The sequence below is a fragment of the Dermacentor andersoni genome, chromosome 8, assembly GCF_023375885.2.
Source record: "Dermacentor andersoni chromosome 8, qqDerAnde1_hic_scaffold, whole genome shotgun sequence".
Lineage (NCBI taxonomy): Eukaryota > Metazoa > Arthropoda > Arachnida > Ixodida > Ixodidae > Dermacentor > Dermacentor andersoni.
The window spans coordinates 21,940,114-21,958,250 of NC_092821.1; positions in this window are offsets into that span (position 1 = coordinate 21,940,114).

The window sequence follows — 18,137 nt, forward strand, 5'->3', positions numbered from 1 at the left end:
AAGTAGAACCCTTTTCGTAAGCCTCCAGGTTTCTGCCCCGTACGTGAGTACTGGTAAGACACAGCTGTTATAAACTTTTCTCTTGAGGGATAATGGCAACCTGCTGTTCATGATCTGAGAATGCCTGCCAAACGCACCCCAGCCCATTTTTATTCTTCTGATTATTTCAGTCTCATGATTCGGATCCGCAGTCACTACCTGTCCTAAGTAGATGTATTCCCTTACCACTTACAGTGCCTCACTACCTATCGTAAACTGCTGTTCTCTTCCGAGACTGTTAAACATTACTTTAGTTTTCTGCAGATTAATATTTAGGCCCACCCTACGGCTTTGCCTCTCCAGGTCAGTGAGCATGCATTGCAGTTGGTCCCCTGAGTTACTAAGCAAGGCAATATCATCAGCGAATCGCAAGTTACTAAGGTATTCTCCATTAACTCTTATCCCCAATTCTCCCCAATCCAGGTCTCTGAATACCTCCTGTAAACACGCTGTGAATAGCATTGGAGAGATCGTATCTCCCTGCCTGACGCCTTTCTTTATTGGGATTTTGTTGCTTTCTTTATGGAGGACTACGGTGGCTGTGGAGCCGCTATAGATATCTTTCAGTATTTTTACATACGGCTCGTCTACACCCTGATTCCGCAATGCCTCCATGACTGCTGAGGTTTCGACTGAAACAAACGCTTTCTCGTAATCAATGAAAGCTATATATAAAGGTTGGTTATATTCCGCACATTTTTCTATCACCTGATTGATAGTGTGAATATGGTCTATTGTTGAGTAGCCTTTACGGAATCCTGCCTGGTCCTTTGGTTGACGGAAGTCTAAGGTGTTCCTGATTCCATTTGCAATTACCTTAGTAAATACTTTGTAGGCAACGGACAGTAAGCTGATCGGTCTATAATTTTTCGTCTTTGGAGTCCCCTTTCTTATGGATTAGGATTATGTTAGCGTTTTTCCAAGATTCCGGTTCGCTCAAAGTCATGAGGCATTGTGTATACAGGGTGGCCAGTTTCTCTAGAACAATCTGCCCACCATCCTTCAACAAATCTGCTGTTACCTGATCCTCCCCAGCTGCCTTCCCCCTAGGCATAGCTCCCAAGGCTTTCTTCACTTCTTCCGGCGTTACCTGTGGGATTTCGAATTCCTCTAGACTACTCTCTTTTCCATTATCATTGTGGGTGCCACTGGTACTGTATAAATCTCTGTAGAACTCCTCAGCCACTTGAACTATCTCATCCATATTAGTAATGATATTGCCGGCTTTGTCTCTTAACGCATACATCTGATTCTTGCCAATTCCTAGTTTCTTCTTCACTGCTTTTAGGCTTCCTCCGTTTCTGAGAGCATGTTCAATTCTATCCATATTATACTTCCTTATGTCAACTGTTTTACGCTTGTTGATTAACTTGGAAAGTTCTGCCAGTTCTATTCTAGCTGTAGGCTTAGAGGCTTTCATACATTGGCGTTTCTTGATCAGATCTTTCGTCTCCTGCGATAGCTTACTGGTATCCTGTCTAACGTAGTTGCCACCGACTTCTATTGCACACTCCTTAATGATGCCCACAAGATTGTTGTTCATTGTTTCAACACTAAGGTCCTCTTCCTGAGTTAAAGCCGAATATCTGTTCTGTAGCTTGATCTGGAATTCCTCTATTTTCCCTCTTACCGCTAGCTCATTGACCGGCTTCTTATGTACCAGTTTCTTCCGTTCCTTCTTGTTCTTGTCAAGACTGTCAAGTGCGAAACAGCCGAACGCCGCACTTGAAATTCATCAAGAGCGGGACTTGGCCGCACGAGAGCGAGGCCCAAAATTGGCGTCGCTCGGTGCACCCTCAAAGCAGGCGCCCTACGGAGATAGCAGCGCTGCGGTGCGGCCCCACAGCCGCTCCTGCGCCCGGAGCCGTAGGCCGCGTATTTTTGGTTACGACTGTATGTGTCCTAAATGTATGGCTATCAATATGTTCCTCAATGCTTTGTTGTTGATGCGGTGTTTTTGTGTACACAATTCTGCACACAGCTCCTGAATGGTATATTGCTGCACTCCAAATGGCCGTGGAAAATATCGTGAGAAATGTCCTGGGTAAAGCTTTCCTGTACACATTTCCGTACCCTTCAGAAACGACGATGGCTGTGCATAGATAGCTGAGAGGACTACCCATCTAAGACCTAGAACTTTACTTCGAAAGTTTAGTAATTAATGTTTTTCAAGCTCCATCCTGGTATTTTTCTGACAAGTAGTACAAAGAAAATGTAAAATACAATAATGCACGGAATTAAGAAAATTGCTAAAGTTGTATATTTTTAAATCTGCTTGATCGAGGCAGTTTCAATTAAGTTTGCTTGGCATGTTGAATGGCATCGTCACGAAAACCTTTTACAAGTGTAGATGACGGTGCCTGATCATTTACACATGATGTGCTCAATAATGCAGAAGTGCACAATTGTTGATGCAAAACAATTTCATGGTGTAACAGTGAGATAGCCGGACGTTTTATAGAGGCAAAGGAGGAGAGGTTAGCTAACACATGTCTCTAGATTGTTGCTCAGTCTTCTCGTGGTGAGGGGAACAAAGCGAAAGGAAGAAGGCAGTGAGAATGCTGTATAAAACTAGCTATATACACGCTGTCTAAAATGCAGTATGTACACTATACATGTTGATGTAAAAGTATGCATCCATTCGTACAAAATGTGTCATTGAAATAAGCTGCCAATTTCACACTTAATATTATCACATAAAACGCCCAGATTAAAATGGGGTAAAGGACAATAAAGGGATTACTAACCAAGAAAATGCTTTGGTTGGTTTAAATTGTGAAACTAAAGCATTGGTACAGAACGTTGTGCTGGAATTTGTAATACAGCGAGAGAAAATTTTAGTGCTTGTTTACAAGTGGTTGAGTGCACGTACATGCTTCAAATGGAAGAGCATCATGTGGGCACTAGCATATCTGACGATCAGGTTGGCCACTTGTGCAGAAGCATCAGCAACGCACAACAATGATCATCAGACAAAGCTAGTGCTACAAGTTGCCTGTTCACATTGTGGTTGCTTCGCAGTTGTAGAATTACAATCCACGACTTTTTTATGCATGTATTTATAGCATGTGACTGAAATGGCTGAATCTCCCTAGTTTTTTCCAAAGAAGTTTCAAACAGGCATACACTATACACGGGGCAGTCATAATGTTCCCAGGATAGTGGTTCCAGCATGATAATGTTACAACCTGTGGCAATGCCTATCTAATTACCTTCGAAGTAGGACCCTTGTGCGCGCACACACTCGCTCCATCGCTCCCGTCATTCTTGGACCACCGCTAGAAGGTTTCTTTCAGAATCTGTCAGAGCTTTCGCCTTACATTCGCCTTGATGCCATCCACAGCTACGAAACGTGTCCCCTTGAGGCCCGCTTCCAGAGTAGGAAACTTCCAGAAGCCACTTGGAGCGAGATCCGGACAGTATGGTGGTTGTAGTACAGTCGGAATGTTATTGTCAGCGAGGAATTGTTGCACAAAAAGCGATGTTTGGCTTGGCAGGTTATCATGATGCGGACGCCACGTGCCTTGCCACTTGTGTCGCTGCGTCCTTCCAACCGCATCGCACACCCTCTGCAAAACTTGCACGTAGAAATGACCAGTAACAGACTGTCAAGGCGGTGTGAACCCATGGTGCACCGAACCGCCATTGTCAAAAAATATAATGAACATCACTTCCACTTTGAATCCGGGAGACGCTGGTGTGTGCAACTCCGATGACTGCTGTTTCGTCCCAGGACCGCAAGGGAACGTCCAAGACTCATCCTCAATGACGATCTGTTGGAGCAATGTTGGGTCCTGCGAACTCGTCTCAAACAGATCGCTAGCCATTGCCATGCGACATTTCATCTGATCCGTGTTCAGCGGCCTCGAAACAAACTGCAGTGACGCGTCTCATCCTCAAATTATTGCGTAAAATGTTGCGAATTCATCTGTTTGAAATACCCACTTCTTGCTTTAACTCCTCGATTGTCATTCTTCGATCACATCGAATCAGTTGTTCCACTCTGGCAATAACTTTGTCGTTTTGGGATGTCGACGGTCTTCCGGTGCACCCGTAGTCATCCAACCTCTCCTAACCTTTCTTAAACAGTGCAAACCAGTCATAACTGCAGTTTTTTTAGTGAATTATCCCCAGACACTTGCTACAGGGCTGATAGCTTCTCTAAAGCTCATTTTCCTCGTTTGCACATGAACTTGATGCTTGAAAGCTGTTCAGACTGCGAAATTGCACTAACTGCCGACCACTCACGTCCATGTCATACGAGCCAGTGACACCACCGCGCACTGAAACTTCTCCTGACCTGCTCTGCCCGCGCACAGACATACCGTGCCCCTTACCCAAGCGTCTACATCTTGTTTTATCGGTCGTTCAGTGTCGGTGAAGCAATTCCGGGATATTTATTTACTATTCCTTGTATGTTCAAACTGCAGTGAGCTTCCTCATGCTGCATCCCCTCTTAAGAAAAAGAAACGTCCCAAAGCCATAAATACTACCAGCACAAACAAGCCTTTCCTTCTTGTCACTACATTCACTAGCTCCCTTTTCAGTAAGTAAATGTGTCATAATTCATTTTGTCAAGGATATGAGTAAGTTTGCTAGCAAATCAGTTCATTCAGTACTGTAAAGCATGAAGAGCTACGAATTTCTATATGGCAATAGAGTTCAATATCGACATGTTTGCACAGCGCAAAAAACGAGGACTGAAGAAAGAACACAACACAGGCGCTGACTTCAACTGATCTTTATTTGCAAAATCGCCAGAACTATATACATGAGAAAAAGTAATGCAAAACCACTTTTGCATTAAGTCGCACAAAACCCCTGTTGCATCGCAGCCAGATGCTTCATTTCCTGCGGTAGTAGGCACTGCAGCAATACCTTTCCTGTGTCCTCGACAGCGTCCGGGAGAATCCGAGGTGCCCAGCTGTCAGATCGTCATGCAAGGCGTGCAGTGCTTCTGGACGCAGCGTTGAGGGAACAACAAGAAGGTAGTTGGCGCGGACAGGTGGGAAGTTCTTCTTTATGAGTAGGTTTTGAAGTGAGAACGAAGACAATCCTCGCTTAAATGCCCTAGGGAGAACGTCGGTGTGCCCTTCCAAATACTCAACGGGACTTTCCACTCCCGGTCTGCTCGTCGCTGTTTAGCGACATCTTCCGCGCTCATTATTCCAAGGAAGGCGTCTTCCTTGTCATCTTGCGGCAGCGGGTCTATGGGGGCGGATGATAGGCGATCGGCATCATAGTGTTTTCGTCCGGAGTTGTAGGTTACAGTTATATCATATTCTCGCAGTTTTAGGCTCTAACGCGCCAGCCGTCCTCAAGGGTCCTTTCAATTCGCTAGCAAACAACGCGTCATGATCGCTGACGACATTGAATGGTCTGCCATATAGGTAAGGGCGAAATTTTGCTGTAGCTGAAGCGATGGCGAGGCGTTCCTTTTCGGTTGTAGAATAATTGCCTTCCGCTTTTGACGGCGACCGGCTAGCATAAGCTATCACCCGTTCAAGTCCGTCTTTTCTCTGGACTAGGACGGCACCAAGGCCTAGGTTACTGGCGTCCGTGTGTATTTCTGTAACGGCGTCCTCCTCGAAGTGGGCAAGTACCGGCAGAGACTGCATGCGTCATTTGAGTTCTTGAAATGCGTCGGCGTACGGCGTTTCCCACTTGAACTCGACATCACATTTAGCTAGATGTGTCCGCGGCTCAGCGATGCGTGAAAAGTCCTTCACGAAGCGCCTGTAGTAGGCACACAGGTCAACGAATATACGCACTGCTTTCTTCTCGATGGGCTGCTGGAACATTGCGATGGCAGCTGTCTTCTGCGGGTCAGGGCGGACTCCAAATTTGCTGATCACGCCGCCTAGGAACAGAAGCTCATCGTAAGCGAAGCGGCACTTTTCCGGCTTCAGAGTGAGCCCTGATGACTTGATGGCCTCTATACTGTCGCAAGCAACCTAAGGTGATAGCCGAAATTTCTGGCGACGATGACGACGTCATCCAAGTAAACAAGACACGTCTGCCATTTGATTCCTTCTAAAACCGTGTCCATGACGCGCTGGAACGTTGCAGGCGCCGAGCACAGTCCAAATGGCATAGCCTTCAACTCGTAGAGGCCGTCTGGCGTGATGAAGGCGGTCTTTTTCTCGATCTCTCTCGTCCACTTGTATTTGCCAGCAGCCAGACTTCACATCCATCGGCGAGTATGTAGCGTTTCAGAGCCGATACAATGCGTTGTCTATGCATGGTAGGGCGTATACGTCCTTCTTTATGACCTTGTTCATTCTACGATAATCGACGCAGAAACGTAAAGTTCCGTCCTTTTTCTTCACCAAGACATCAGGGAATGCCCACGGGCTTTTCGACGGCTGGATGATGTCGTCCCGCAGCATTTAGTCGACTTGTTGTCCTATAGCTTCATGTTCTCGCGTCGAAACTCGGTAAGGGCTCTGGCGGAGTGGTCGAGCGCACTCTTTGGTTATTAAGCGATGCTTTGCGACTGGTGTTTGTAGAATCTTCGATGACGTCGAAAAGCAGTCTTTGCATCGTCGGAGCAATCTTCTGGCTTCTGGGCTGCTGCTGCTTAATCACGGCGAGACTTGGATTTATGTAGAAGTCTGGTCCGGGAACTATGGTCGTCGGTGTAGATGCGGCAGAGTTCGAGAGGACAAACGCATTGCTGGTTTCCACGATTTCCTCGATGTGCGCGATCATTGTGCCCTTGTTGATGTGCTTGAACTCTTAGCTGAAGTTTGTCATCATCACTTTCGCTTTCCCTCCGTGCCGTCGAGCAATCCCTCTTGCGACGCAAAATTCACGGTTGAGCAGTAGACGCTGGTCACCCTCGATGACGCCTTCTACATCTGCGGGTGTATCGGTGCCGACGTAAATGACAATGCAGGAGTGAGGCGGGATGCTGACTTAGTCCTCAAGTACACTCAAAGCGTACTGACTGGAAGGCCTCTCCGTCGGTGTCGCTTGGTCTGTGGAAAGCGTTATCGACTTCGACCTCAAGTTGATGATGGCGACGTGGTGGTTCAGGATATCCATGCCGAGAATGACGTCTCGTGAACAATGTTGGAGGATAACGAAGGCGGCAGGGTATGTCCGGTCATGAACGGTAATTCTTGCCGTGCAGATTCCAGTCGGCGTTACGAGGTGTCCTCCAGCTGCTCGAATTTAAGGGCCGTCTCATGCAGTCGTGACTTTCTTCAGCTTGGCGGACAATAATCTACTGATGACGGAGTTGCCGGCTCATGTGTCCACTGAGGCGGTGACTCCATGGCCATCGAGAAGTACGTCGAGGTCAGTGGTTCTTTTTTTTTTTTTTTTTGCGCTGCAGTTAGGTCTCGGCGTCGGATCGCGGCTGCGTCGTGTTGACGTGTGGGTGGAACGTCGCGTCGTCAGGTCTTGTTTTGTCGGCGTATTCTTTGCTTCTAGGCTTCGTCGGGATGGCGCGGTCTCGTTGATACAAGAAAGATCGATACACAAAGGTAGAGATTGTCTTTTCGGCGTCTTCGTCCGCACCTCCATCGATTGCTACTTTTAGTTTTCCGGATATTGGCTCGCAGACTGGCCCCGGGCTGATCCAGTGTATGGTCGGCGTTGCAGCGACAGGTAGCGGCCTGGTGAAGGCGAACGGCACGGCCGGCGAGGGCTCCACTGAGTAGCGGCGAGGTAGTCGGCGATCTCGCGAGGTTGTTCCCCAAGCTGTGGTCGCGGCGCGTTAACAGCGAACCTTCGCAGCCCCATTCTCCCGATAGGGGCATCAGCGATAGGCGTGACCCGCTTCTCCGCAGTGGTAGCAGAGCGGGCGGTAGTCAGGAGCACGCCACACGTCTGCCTTCCTCGGGTAAATTCGCTACACGACAGGTGGGCGCGCTGGCGGCGGCGGCGGCGGACGTAGGAACTGCGTTGTCACAGTTCTAGCACTCGCCGCGGTGCCGAACGCTGCGATCGTGATCAGCGACTCGCAGGCGGCAATTCGCGACTTCGTGCGCGGTCGCGTCTCGCGGGAAGCGGCCCGCGTACTCCAAATTTGTGACGCCGGCGACTCGTCATCGCCCTCGCAACGCCAAAAATTCTACGGTCTTCCTCCTCTGGACCCTGGCACACACCGATGTCCCGCTCGCGGGCAACGAGGCGGCCCACGCCACGGCTCGAGGTCTCACACGCCGAGCCGCCCCAGATTACACTCTTAACGGTTGCACTCTTTGGGGTGTATATTTGTCCCAAGACAATAATCGTCGTCTGCCTTGCTTGCGTCTCCTTTCTTGAAAACTCGGCGCTCGCTACTTCCCTGTCGAGAATGCTGCGTCACACTGATAACGCCCATCCCGTTCGTGACTGGAAAGTACCGGTCTCACAGCGGTAAAGAAAAGAAACGCGGGCAAGGCAGATGACGATTATTGTTGTGGGACAAGATAATCCCAAAAGGGTGTAAATTTTTCTAAGAGTGATATAAGTGAACGTCGCCTAAAAATTAAATTATGGGGTTTTACGTGCCAAAACCACTTCCTGATTATGAGGCACGCCGTAGTGGAGGACTCCGGAACTTTTGACCACCTGGGGTTCTTTAACGTGCACCTAAATCTAAGTATACGGGTGTTTTCGCATTTCGCCCCCATCGAAATGTGGCCGCCGTGGCCGGGATTTGATCCCGCGACCTCATGCTCAGCAGCCCAACACCATAGCCACTGAGCAACTATGGTGGGTGTGGACGTCACCTCCGCTTCCGAGAGCGAGGCATCGGATCTGCCGTATCTGGACACTATGACAGAAATGTAGTGACAAGAATCCCCGTGGACGTGGGACGATCACCTAACCACGTTCAGAGACCTCACCTAACACTACAGACTCGAAAGAGGCACGTTCCCTCCACCGCACGATAAGTTAAACAGGAGCGAGTCCGTAACTTTACGCTGGCTCCAGACACATACGTATATCCTAGCCCCGCCGTCTTACATCATTGCTACCCGGGTTTATATCTAACAGATGCGTGTAAATCGTGCGGACAGAGAGCAATGCTGCGACACATGCTCTGGGAATGTGCCGGCAACAACGGCACTGAAACCACTTCCGTTCGCAACGCGTCCATAATCGTGGCCGTTGCTAGAGTACGGCAAGCCTCGAGCTCGCTTCTTCCCGACGTCGCCCCGGCTGCGGGGGCCGCCGGGGACCTTCTCCATCGACGTCGCCGCCGCTGGGAGGTGGCTCTCAAAAGTTCTGAGCTGGCAGACCAGCTCTGGGCTGTCCGGCAAGCCGAAGATGCCCCCGGAGTCCAAGGACTTCGAGCCGCCACCTGAGGCCACAACAACAAAGACTGCCGGACCATTCTGTAATAAAGTTTCTTCTTCTTCTTCACTACTGGCTTGTACTGTCATCGAACAGAAATTTTCCCTGAGAATAGTTTTTGTCACAGACGTACTTCCTCTTTTGCTGCTGTATTATAACACTGGTGAAATGCGAAAGTTAAAAAGTAATTGGAACACATCCCATACCTGACAACTTCCAAGTGGGATCGGCGATCAGGTTGCAATCTCATCATCATCATCATCATCATCATCATCAGCCTAGTTACGCCCACTGCAGGGCAAAGGCCTCTCCCATACTTCTCCAACTACCCCGGTCATGTACTAATTGTGGCCATGTTGTCCCTGCAAACGTCTTAATGTCATCTGCCCACCTAACTTTCTGCCGCCCCCTGCTACGCTTCCCTTCTCTTGGAATCCAGTCCGTAGCTCTTAGTGACCATCGGTTATCTTCCCTCCTCATTACATGTCCGGCCCATGCCCATTTCTTTTTCTTGATTTCAACTAAGATGTCGTTTACCCGCGTTTGTTGCCTCACCCAATCTGCTCTTTTCTTATCCCTTAACGTTACACCCATCATTCTTCTTTCCATAGCTCGTTGCGTCGTTCTCAATTTCAGCAGAACCCTTTTCGTAAGCCTCCAGGTTTCTGCCCCATATGTGAGTACTGGTAACACACAGCTGTTGTACACTTTCCTTTTGAGGGATAGTGGCAAACTACTGTTCATGATTTGAGAATGCCTGCCAAACGCACCCCAACCCATTCTTATTCTTCTGGTTATTTCAGTCTCATGATCCGGATCCGTGGTCACTACCTGCCCTAAGTAGATGTATTCCCTTACCACTTCCAGTGTGTCTCTACCTATCGTAAACTGCTGTTCTCTTCCGAGACTGTTAAACAGTACTTTAGTTTTCTGCAGATTAATTTTCAGACCCACCCTTCTGCTTTGCCTCTCCAGGTCAGTGAGCATGCATTGCAATTGGTCTCCTGAGTTACTAAGCAAGGCAATATCATCAGCGAATCGCAAGTTGCTAAGGTATTCTCCATCAACTTTTATCCCCAATTCTTCCCACTCCAGGCCTCTGAATACCTCCCGTAAACATGCTGTGAATAGCATTGGAGATATCGTATCTCCCTGTCTGACGCCTTTCTTTATAGGGATTTTGTTGCTTTCTTTGTGGAGGACTACGGTGGCTGTGGAGCCGCTATAGATATCTTCCAGTATATTTACATATGGCTCATCTACACCCTGATTCCGTAATGCCTCCATGACTGCTGAGGTTTCGACTGAATCAAACGCTTTCTCGTAATCAATGAAAGCTATATATAAGGGTTGGTTATATTCTGCACATTTCTCTATCACTTGATTGATAGTGTGAATATGGTCTATTGTTGAGTAGCCTTTACGGAAACCTGCCTGGTCCTTTGGTTGACAGAAGTCTAAGGTGTTCCTGATTCTATTTGCGATTACCTTAGTAAATACTTTGTAGGCAACGGACAGTAAGCTGATCGGTCTATAATTTTTCAAGTGTTTGGCGTCCCCTTTCTTATGGATTAGGATTATGTTAGCGTTCTTCCAAGATTCCGGTACGCTCGAGGTTATGAGGCATTGCGTATACAGGGTGGCCAGTTTCTCTAGAACAATCTGACCACCATCCTTCAACAAATCTGCTGTTACCTGATCCTCCCCAGCTGCCTTCCCCCTTTGCATAGCTCCTAAGGCTTTCTTTACTTCTTCTGGCGTTACCTGTGGGATTTCGAATTCCTCTAGGCTATTCTCTCTTCCACTATCGTCGTGGGTGCCACTGGTACTGTATAAATCTCTATAGAACTCCTCAGCCACTTGAACTATCTCGTCCATATTAGTAACGATATTGCCGGCTTTGTCTCTTAACGCACACATCTGATTCTTGCCTATTCCTAGTTTCTTCTTCACTGTTTTTAGGCTTCCTCCGTTCCTGAGAGCCTGTTCAATTCTATCCATATTATAGTTCCTGTTATCCGCTGTCTTACGCTTGTTGATTAACTTAGAAAGTTCTGCCAGTTCTATTCTAGCTGTAGGATTAGAGGCTTTCATACATTGGCGTTTCTTGATCAGATCTTTCGTCTCCTGCGATAGCTTACTGGTTTCCTGTCTAACGGCGTTACCACCGACTTCTATTGCGCACTCCTTAATGATGCCCATGAGATTGTCGTTCATTGCTTCAACACTAAGGTCCTCTTCCTGAGTTAAAGCCGAATACCTGTTCTGTAGTTTGATCCGGAATTCCTCTAGTTTCCCTCTTACCGCTAACTCATTGATTGGCTTCTTGTGTACCAGTTTCTTTCGTTCCCTCCTCAAGTCTAGGCTAATTCGAGTTCTTACCATCCTGTGGTCACTGCAGCGTACCTTGCCGAGCACGTCTACATCTTGAATGATGCCACGGTTCGCGCAGAGTATGAAGTCGACTTCATTTCTAGTCTCACCATTCGGGCTCCTCCACGTCCACTTTCGGCTAACCCGCTTGCGGAAAAAGGTATTCATTATACGCATATTATTCTGTTCTGCAAACTCTACTAATAATTCTCCTCTGCTATTCCTAGAGCCTATGCCATATTCCCCCACTGACTTGTCTCCAGCCTGCTTCTTGCCTACCCTGGCATTGAAGTCGCCCATCAGTATAGTGTATTTTGTTTTGACTTTACCCATCGCCGATTCTACGTCTTCATAAAAGCTTTCGACTTCCTGGTCATCATGACTAGATGTAGGAGCGTAGACCTGTACAACCTTCATTTTGTACCTCTTATTAAGTTTCACAACAAGACATGCCACCCTCTCGTTAATGCTATAGAATTCCTGTATGTTACCAGCTATTTCCTTATTAATCAGGAATCCGACTCCTAGTTCTCGTCTCTCCGCTAAGCCCCGGTAACACAGTACATGCCCGCTTTTTAGCACTGTATATGCTTCTTTTGTCCTCCTAACCTCACTGAGCCCTATTATATCCCATTTACTACCCTCTAATTCCTCCAATAACACTGCTAGACTCGCCTCACTAGATAGCGTTCTAACGTTAAACGTTGCCAGGTTCAGATTCCAATGGCGGCCTGTCCGGAGCCAGGTATTCTTAGCACCCTCTGCAGCGTCACAGATCTGACCGCCGCCGTGGTCAGTTGTTTCGCGGCTGCTGGGGACTGAGGGCCGGGGTTCGATTGTTGTATTCATATAGGAGGTTGTGGCCAAGTACTGCACCAGGGTGGCCAATCCTGCTCTGGTGAGAGAGTGCGTTACCGGTTCTGGTCACCGGGATCAGGCCGCACTCCAGGCCTGTTTGTGCAATTTTCTCAACACACGGGTTTTTTTTTTTTGTATTTTCCAGTGGAGAATAGCGCGGCACCGGGATTTGAATCACGGTCCTCTTGCACTGGAGACGGATACTCTACCGTCCCCGTAGGAGTTAAATTAAAAATTTAATTTATGGGGTTTTACGTGACAAAACCACTTTCTGATTATGCACGCCGTAGTGGAGGACTCCGAAAATTTCGACCACCTGGGGTTCTTTAACGTGCACCTAATTCTAAGTACACGGGTGTTTTCGCATTTCGCCCCCATCGAAATGCGGCCGCCGTGGTCGGGGTCCGATCCCGCGACCTCGTGCACAGCAGTCTAACACCATAACCACTGAGCAACCACGGCGGGTCCCGCCGGAGTTGTACGCCTCATTTAACCTACAGTGGTGCCCTACTTGGTCAGTCAAGGTGGACCAATCTGAGCTCGGTTATACCGCATGGATGGCACTCGGCTAGAGAACCTGGTATTTATGACCTGCACATGTGAGTGTGAGGCCATACATATTTGAAGATATATATCTTTCTTTTTTTTTTTTTTTAGGAGGGTTCCCGTACAGTGATAAAATAAAGGAAAAGACATTAAAAGAAAGAAAAAAAAAAGAAAGAAAAAGGGGCGAAAAAAAAAGGAACATAACAGGTGATTTGAACTCATGACCCTTCGATGTTGCCCGGAAAGATAGCTCAGCCGGTTGGTTCGTCAGGCCCCAGGCTACTTTCAAGCGCCACAGCTCCTGCTCCGAGCCTCACACTTACGTGGAAAGAGACTCATGTTGTCCGCGATAGTCGGTCCGCGATAGTCGAGTAGCTGGAAGGCATACTTTCTAGGAAAAATGGCCGCTCAAGGAGAAGAGCGAACTCGAGCGGCTTTAGAGGCTAGGAAAACTGCCTTAAAATATTTAGACTTGAGGGAAAGCTTCGTTAACAAACTATAACACGGCAATCAGCACTCGAATACGACGAGAGAAATTACTGAGACGTGGAAAATTGCCTTGAAAAAAAAATCTGGTTTGCTAGACAAATGCTTGTATGTATTGAACCTCTTAAAAGATGAGGGGTGAAATATGCGCTCACCGAGAGGGCATCTTCAGCACGAGACATCCCCAAGGCACCTTACAGAGATGTGGAGAGCTTCGCGGCCGGAACGAAGCTCTCTCTCCGCCGGCCAAGAGGGGGAAATGCGCTTTCCGATCGCTCAAGGTTGCGCGGACAAAGCATAATTCTAGCGTCTAGGAAAAGCTTAACCAGGTGCGATGGCGGCACGCATAGCGTGGGAAGCTAGCCGCCAGAATAACTATACCAAGGACTGCTGCTGATGAGGGCGAAATACCTTCGTGTAATTATAATAACCCTAATAGGACTACTTTCGAAAAAAAAAAAAAAAGGAAACGGCCCAGAGGGCTATACTACGAGAGCTATGACTGATAGTTTTCTATATATATATATATATATATATATATATATATATATATATATATATATATATATTCATCTCATCTATGGAATCGCATGCACGCGCTGTTTCTTTGTCTCTGCGTGTAGTACAGTTAAGAGAGCCAGTTTAAGGGCGGAGAAGAAGAAAGAAGAGAAAAGCAAAAAAAAACTGCAGCGCCGTGGTTTTAAAGCGCACCCGTGGTAGAGAAACGGAATGCGATATAAGCGTGCGTAGCCATGATATGCACACGACAAACTGCCTTAAAATATTTAGACTTGAGGGAAAGCTTCGTTAGCAAACGATAGCACGGCAATCAGCACTCGAATATAATTATAACCCTAATACTAATTGTAAATATTTATCTCATCTATGGGATCTAATGCGCGCGCTGTTGCTTTGTCTCTGCGTGTAGTAGATGAGAGAGCCAGTTTAAGGGCGGAGTAGTTGGAAGGCATACTTTATAGGAAAAATGGCCGCTCAAGGAGAAGAGCGAACTCGAGCGGCTTTAGAGGCTAGGAAAACTGCCTTAAAATATTTAGACTTGAGGGAAAGCTTCGTTAACAAACTATAACACGGCAATCAGCACTCGAATACGACGAGAGAAATTACTGAGACGTGGAAAATTGCCTTGAAAAAAAAATCTGGTTTGCTAGACAAATGCTTGTATGTATTGAACCTCTTAAAAGATGAGGGGTGAAATATGCGCTCACCGAGAGGGCATCTTCAGCACGAGACATCCCCAAGGCACCTTACAGAGATGTGGAGAGCTTCGCGGCCGGAACGAAGCTCTCTCTCCGCCGGCCAAGAGGGGGAAACGCGCTTTCCGATCGCTCAAGGTTGCGCGGACAAAGCATAATTCTAGCGTCTAGGAAAAGCTTAACCAGGTGCGATGGCGGCACGCATAGCGTGGGAAGCTAGCCGCCAGAATAACTATACCAAGGACTGCTGCTGATGAGGGCGAAATACCTTCGTGTAATTATAATAACCCTAATAGGACTACTTTCGAAAAAAAAAAAAAAAAGGAAACGGCCCAGAGGGCTATACTACGAGAGCTATGACTGATAGTTTTCTATATATATATATATATATATATTCATCTCATCTATGGAATCGCATGCGCGCTGTTTCTTTGTCTCTGCGTGTAGTACAGTTAAGAGAGCCAGTTTAAGGGCGGAGAAGAAGAAAGAAGAGAAAAGCAAAAAAAAAACTGCAGCGCCGTGGTTTTAAAGCGCACCCGTGGTAGAGAAACGGAATGCGATATAAGCGTGCGTAGCCATGATATGCACACGACAAACTGCCTTAAAATATTTAGACTTGAGGGAAAGCTTCGTTAGCAAACGATAGCACGGCAATCAGCACTCGAATATAATTATAACCCTAATACTAATTGTAAATATTTATCTCATCTATGGGATCTAATGCGCGCGCTGTTGCTTTGTCTCTGCGTGTAGTAGTTGAGAGAGCCAGTTTAAGGGCGGAGTAGTTGGAAGGCATACTTTATAGGAAAAATGGCCGCTCAAGGAGAAGAGCGAACTCGAGCGGCTTTAGAGGCTAGGAAAACTGCCTTAAAATATTTAGACTTGAGGGAAAGCTTCGTTAACAAACTATAACACGGCAATCAGCACTCGAATACGACGAGAGAAATTACTGAGACGTGGAAAATTGCCTTGAAAAAAAAATCTGGTTTGCTAGACAAATGCTTGTATGTATTGAACCTCTTAAAAGATGAGGGGTGAAATATGCGCTCACCGAGAGGGCATCTTCAGCACGAGACATCCCCAAGGCACCTTACAGAGATGTGGAGAGCTTCGCGGCCGGAACGAAGCTCTCTCTCCGCCGGCCAAGAGGGGGAAACGCGCTTTCCGATCGCTCAAGGTTGCGCGGACAAAGCATAATTCTAGCGTCTAGGAAAAGCTTAACCAGGTGCGATGGCGGCACGCATAGCGTGGGAAGCTAGCCGCCAGAATAACTATACCAAGGACTGCTGCTGATGAGGGCGAAATACCTTCGTGTAATTATAATAACCCTAATAGGACTACTTTCGAAAAAAAAAAAAAAAAGGAAACGGCCCAGAGGGCTATACTACGAGAGCTATGACTGATAGTTTTCTATATATATATATATATATATATATATATATTCATCTCATCTATGGAATCGCATGCGCGCGCTGTTTCTTTGTCTCTGCGTGTAGTACAGTTAAGAGAGCCAGTTTAAGGGCGGAGAAGAAGAAAGAAGAGAAAAGCAAAAAATACTGCAGCGCTGTGGTTTTAAAGCGCACCCGTGGTAGAGAAACGGAATGCGATATAAGCGTGCGTAGCCATGATATGCACACGACAAACTGCCTTAAAATATTTAGACTTGAGGGAAAGCTTCGTTAGCAAACGATAGCACGGCAATCAGCACTCGAATATAATTATAACCCTAATACTAATTGTAAATATTTATCTCATCTATGGGATCTAATGCGCGCGCTGTTGCTTTGTCTCTGCGTGTAGTAGTTGAGAGAGCCAGTTTAAGGGCGGAGTAGTTGGAAGGCATACTTTATAGGAAAAATGGCCGCTCAAGGAGAAGAGCGAACTCGAGCGTCTTTAGAGGCTAGGAAAACTGCCTTAAAATATTTAGACTTGAGGGAAAGCTTCGTTAACAAACTATAACACGGCAATCAGCACTCGAATACGACGAGAGAAATTACTGAGACGTGGAAAATTGCCTTGAAAAAAAATCTGGTTTGCTAGACAAATGCTTGTATGTATTGAACCTCTTAAAAGATGAGGGGTGAAATATGCGCTCACCGAGAGGGCATCTTCAGCACGAGACATCCCCAAGGCACCTTACAGAGATGTGCAATCTCATAGGGTGCCAAATGTGCTCTCAGCCCAAAGCTAACCTCTAGAATGAATACTCTGGTGTCATACCCAACAGCAGTTCTCGAAAGAAAAATTAGTCTTCCAGTTCACTTTTATTGTGCTTGTGTTTGATCCCAGTGTGACAGTATTGCGACAATGGTCTCACAACGAAGATATTGAAAAATTTTGCAGATCCAACCCACTATTGCAATCAATCCTACGTGCGGAATATTGCAGGTAGCTTTCCATTCAGCATTGCTTGGGGACTGCAAAGCGTTACAAGGTGGAGGAACGTGGTTCACTTTGCTTTAAAAACATGGTTGGGCAGCCCCACACCACAATAACATTTAAAATCGGTTGCGTGTGGCACCACTTATAATAATCAAATTTCAAGTTAATGTAATCAAAAATTTAATCAGCACCAACATTTTGGGAGAGACTGCAGAAGATTGTAAAAATCCATGCTATTTTAGAAGAAAATCTGAAATTGTTGACTCAGACGTTTGGAAACTAAGCGTAAATTCACCCTTTTGTCATTAAACATTATACTGCCTTCTGTTCGCATATCTTAAGATTAAACTGCTTTTGAGGACGTTCATAATGGAGAAAAACGAAAAGCAGGACTACAATCACAAAGTGTGTCTGTAGGCTGCAGTCTATTCAGGCTAGGTGATAGTCTTGTGCAAATGATGCTAATCTTTTTTTGACATGTCCACCTTGCGAAGATTGGCAGCTACTTCCGTCCAGTAATTGTAAAATGGATGAAACCTTTAAAGAAACTGCTCAATGTGTGGTTGAGCGCCACGTCAAATCCATGTTGCATCAATTCTTTATTATTATTATTATTCCAGAAGTTGTATGTATCATGACATGACATAAAAGGTGGTCACATGGGAGGAAGCCGTCGTTACGTTTTGGCACTCCAGCTCACTTGGTGGTCTGCTCTGCTGCTGCTCATTGTCCGATGTAAACAGCGTAACAGACCGAGTGAGCTGGAGCAAGTGGCAAAACATCACTACCGTAACATCCCAAGAGATATACCAGCCCCGCAAGATAACCAACCCCTGACTGAGCTCCCGGCTTAAAGAACCATAGTTACCTACCTGAATGTTACCCACCACATAGAAAGCCAGCCCACCTCATATTTTCACTCAATTTTCTCTCCAGTTTGGGTGGGCT